The sequence below is a fragment of the Salvia miltiorrhiza genome, chromosome 6, assembly GCF_028751815.1.
Source record: "Salvia miltiorrhiza cultivar Shanhuang (shh) chromosome 6, IMPLAD_Smil_shh, whole genome shotgun sequence".
Lineage (NCBI taxonomy): Eukaryota > Viridiplantae > Streptophyta > Magnoliopsida > Lamiales > Lamiaceae > Salvia > Salvia miltiorrhiza.
Window position 1 is genome coordinate 36666036 of NC_080392.1, and position 4609 is coordinate 36670644.

Genomic DNA, 4609 nt, shown 5'->3' on the forward strand with positions numbered 1-4609 from the left:
GATTTTGATGATAGAGAAAGCAAACACATGTATTTTAAAAATTTAAATCCTGTGAGTTTATCAAAAAGGGCAAGTGTTGACATATAGCTCTAATGAGCAAGCATTTCTGTAACACCCGTTTTTTCCTTACTAAGTTTAGAGTAATTTTGAACTTAGAAGTTAAGATGATTCACACTAGAAAAAGAAAATGAATTCATTTTAATTTCAACAAAAATGATTTACAAAAAGTATTTGTAAATTTTAGTTATTTAAATTAGAATGCATGGCATATTTATTTAAATTATATATTTGTATATTTTAGCATTTATACGGGCTTTTAATTAGCAAACCCTGAATGTAATACCCCGATTTTTCCCAATAGAATATTTTTGTAGAAATCTTGAATTTAGTGTTGAATCCTTTATTTGATACCACCATTATGTGATTAAGAAATTTGGGCCTATATCTATAAGAGCCCAATTATATATTTTTTAGTCCATGGTCCTTTTAAATTTTCAAGAGCCCAATATCAATTTTTTTTATTTTATTTTTCCAACCACACTTGATCTGCCAAGAAACCCAGATTTCAACACCAAGAGATCATCCACGTTACCTTTGATAGAAAAATAGATAGAAAAATCTGCCCAAGGCTTTGATTTGAAATCATCCACGTTACCTTCTTCTTTACCCCATCTACTGCCTTTGTCTTCTTTAAATTACCCACAACCCTACCCATACACTTCACTACAGATGAATCTCATCATTTCCATCTCAATTATATTTCCCAAAAACAACTGTAATTGTGTTCCATTCCTTCCACAAAAATAAAAGCAAACAAACTTCGCCCTTTTTCTTTACAGAAGCGCCTAAACAAGAGCAGCATAAGCAGTAAAAAACATTCACCTCATCAAGGTTCTATCGTCATACTCAATTTCGTACAAGACTTGTTCTATATTTTCACAACACCAACATACATATTCAGTTCATATATTACTTGCAGATAGAACAGAAGCAGAGCTCAGCCCTCTTCATCTTCTTCATAATCACACCACGGTACCCCCAAAGTTTCCATCTTTACTTCATTATTCCCACACTATTCTTTTCGTTCTGATGAACTTTGATGACACACGAAACCAACAAACAAGAAATATACGAATAAAATTCTGGTGATTTAAAATCATCATAGACAATACCATCAAACTTGTGCCTTGACATTTACACTTTGAACTGGACTCTTGTGAAGGAATTGAAGAAACACAGAGAAGAACGAACCCTTAAAATTTTGATAAAACTTCAGTCTTTACAGCTTCGATCTTGCTGCGCTTGATTCTTGTTGTGTGTGTTAGTATGGCGTGAGTTCAATCGGGGCTAGGAGGGGTTGAAGCAGGGAGAGCGGCGGCAGCGGCTGATGGGCTGCTGCTGTTCGGACCGAAGGAGAAGGGGGCGACGGTGAATCTCGCCGTTCGCCGTGAGAGAAAGAGGAGAGGCGGCGGCAATTTTGACGGCCACAGGCTGTCCGGCGAGGGAGGAGGGAAGAAGGCGGCGAAAACGCCGCTATGGTAGAAGGTGGCAGGCGGATGAGTGAGAGGAAGAGAGAGAGAGTGGTTTTCTAATTTGAGCCTTGAGAGAGAGATTTTGGGTTTCTGTATCTGGGGGTTTGATCAATTGGGGGATGGAGATTGAGAAAAGAGGCGGCGGAGCGGCAGCCGTGGAAGAGCGGCGGCGACCGCAGCTGTTTATGGCGAGAGAAGGGATAGAGACAGAGAGAGTAGGGCGAGATGTTGAGAGGGAGAGTCGGCAGATGCAGATGCTGGTGAGGGTGAAGGTGATGAGCGCCGGCGAAGCGCCGCCGGTCTTGCTGGAGGTGGACGGCGGCTTGGGAGAGAGAAATGCGATTTCTGTGAGAGAGAGAGAGAGACGCATATGAGAATGAACAGGAGAGAGAAAAGTGGTTTGGGCTTGGTTTTATTTCAGTTGGGCTCATTCAATTGGGTTTCAACATAGTCTTTTATTAGTGCTGGGTTGATTTAATTGCTGGGCTTATTCTTTTTAAGTTGGCTCTTTTCTTAATTGAAATTTGAGCTTTAGTTATAATATGTTTTTGCAATAAAATATTTAAGCATTTAAATTGTTTTTAAGTTAAAAGTCAAGCAAGGGTATTGTTGGTGCCCTTACCTGAAAATTTGTTTTCAAGTTTATTAAGTGAGTTTTAAAATTCGGGCATAGCGAATCAGAACTTAGTAGCCTCGTTTTGCTATTATCTAAGGCTAGTATCACGAGACCTATTAAGATTAGATTATCTTGTAGGCTCAATTGACCAAGAGGATTAGCATTGCTTTTACGAGACGAGTTACGTTTGACTTCGGACTTTGTCCAATCAAGGTGGGCTTTATTTTACAAATGTATCTTGAGTTATATAAGCTCTGATATTTCATGAAAGTTAATTGTTTATCCAATATAAATGTTTTTATGTGCGTTCTGTATTGTTTAATGCTTGCATAAGCATCGATCGAGATTCTCATTTAGCCTAACACGTTAGATGAGGATTGTGTACACAAGGTTAGTGGCTCGATGGGTTGATCGCCATCGTGCACTAACAAAGCTAAGAGGCGTTATAAGGGTGCTTGTCTGGATGTGTTCCGAAGCACAGTTATGATTATTGATATGACCGGGTGCGTCCTGAGATTGATAAATGGGATAAAAGAAAGCGATCCGTCGGTGGCTAGAGGTCCGGGATCATAAGCAGCGAGTAACAATCGAACGTTACATGGCGCCACTTAATGAGAAAAGTTTTGTCATGCTTAGAAGTGGATTTCTGTATTAAAACCTTCTGAGTCATGATTGCGATATTGGATAAACTGCTCTATTTAATTATTTCATAAAATATCTTGTAAACTCCTGTTCACTGAGTACACTAGTACTCAGCCCAAATTATTTTCAAATATTTTCAGGTTGATCGGTTGGTGCAGACAGGGTTGAGCTGAGGCTAGGGTTCCACGCTGTCTTTTGCTTCCGCTAATGACTAGCTTGTTATCTTGTCTTTCAATTCCCTAAACTAAGAACTTCTATTATATGGTGCAATATTATCTTGTTGAACTTAGACTTTTTAACTCATATTTCTATTAATAAAGTTATTGTTGATTATGATCAGAGTCGCGAAACTAAACTTATGCGATCCTGTGAGTTTAAATATTATCAATTGATTGGCATCACTCAATGCCTTTCATTTTATCTCTTCAAATTATAAATAACCCATTTAAAAGGGTAAATTGTCAAGTTTATTCAGCTCTATTAACAATTTCCATTATTTTTCTATTTATCTTTGTCTTAATAAAATCGGGGTGTTACACTGAAGAATTTTTACAGTTTCAATAAATTATTTCTGAAAGATTTAAATTGTCATGTCATTTAAATTTTTCACAAATAGACTTTCCTATCTATGCTACCATGCCTTAAAAGTAGCCTCTCTTTCAACACTTAACATCACTACCAACTCCCACCACCAACTCCCTGCAAAAACCATGCCTACTGCAGCCAGGGGGGCTAGAACCCCCCCCCTCCCAAATTTTGATTTTTTATTTTAATAGTATATATATATATATATATATATAACGAAAATTAAAAACGGGCAGTGTCACAAACCCTGGCCGCGAGAAAAACTCACCCAGCCTAAACCCACCTTGCGCCGCCACCACCATCGGCCGTCGCACCACCGGTCCACCACGGCACCACCACTGTGCTGATTCCACCTTCCATTTTAGAGACCAAGAGGTAGTTTGCTTAGCATATGCGAATTTTATTTGTGAGTTGAAACCCACTTTGCTGATTCCACCTTGTGATTTGTGAGATGGGAGTCAATTTTATTTTTCTTTTAAACCATATTATCTTGCAATTGGTGGGAATGGACGGTGGAGTTAATTTGTGGAGTCAATTGGTGGAGTCTAAAGTGGACGGTGGAGTTAATTTGTTTTGTGAATTGTGATTATGACATTCAATTACAATTTTTTTGTGAATCAATTAATTTCGTTTATTAATTTGAGAATTGTGATTATGACATTCAATTAATTCCACTTTCCATTTCAGTTCAGAGACCAAGAGGTAGTGTCTTGAGATTTTTTCGTCTATTAATTTGTGAATCAATTTCGTTTATTAATAGGGTATGACTTATTTATCTATTAATTTTAGCTTAGCAATCAATTTATTAATTTGAATTAATTTAATTTTATAGGAAATGGAACGTTTTTTTTTTTCTAAAAAACGTAGAGGTGAATCTTCAAGTGGTTCAATTACACCTTTTATTGGAGCAAATGTTGAAGCAAATGTAGAAGTTGAAGAAAATGTGGAAACTGAAACAAATTTTAGTGAATATGTTCGTGATCCAGGATTAAGGAAACCAATTGATGAATTTGATATTGCTATTCGAGATCAAGTACGTATAGAATATTGGTCTATGGGGCCTTGTCAAGTAGTTGGACATACCTATCCAAAAACACGAAAACCCCCAAAATTCCCTAGCTTCTCTTTCTCCTCTTCGATTTCCGGCGACTTAGCCGCCGGAGCCACCGCCTCCCTCCTTCAGCTGACAGCTACGGTCAGCCGGACCGTACCCATCGCCGCCTCCCTCGTCTGA

At 38.0% G+C, this 4609-nt stretch overlaps 1 long non-coding RNA gene across 1 annotated transcript; it reads left to right on the forward strand.

Moving 5' to 3' along the window:
- Nucleotides 1-614: 614 nt before the first annotated feature.
- LOC130989347 (uncharacterized) lies at nt 615-3129 on the forward strand. The gene is made up of 2 exons (XR_009090571.1): nt 615-2361; nt 2931-3129. It is a non-coding gene; the product is annotated as an uncharacterized LOC130989347 (long non-coding RNA).
- Nucleotides 3130-4609: the final 1480 nt, after the last annotated feature.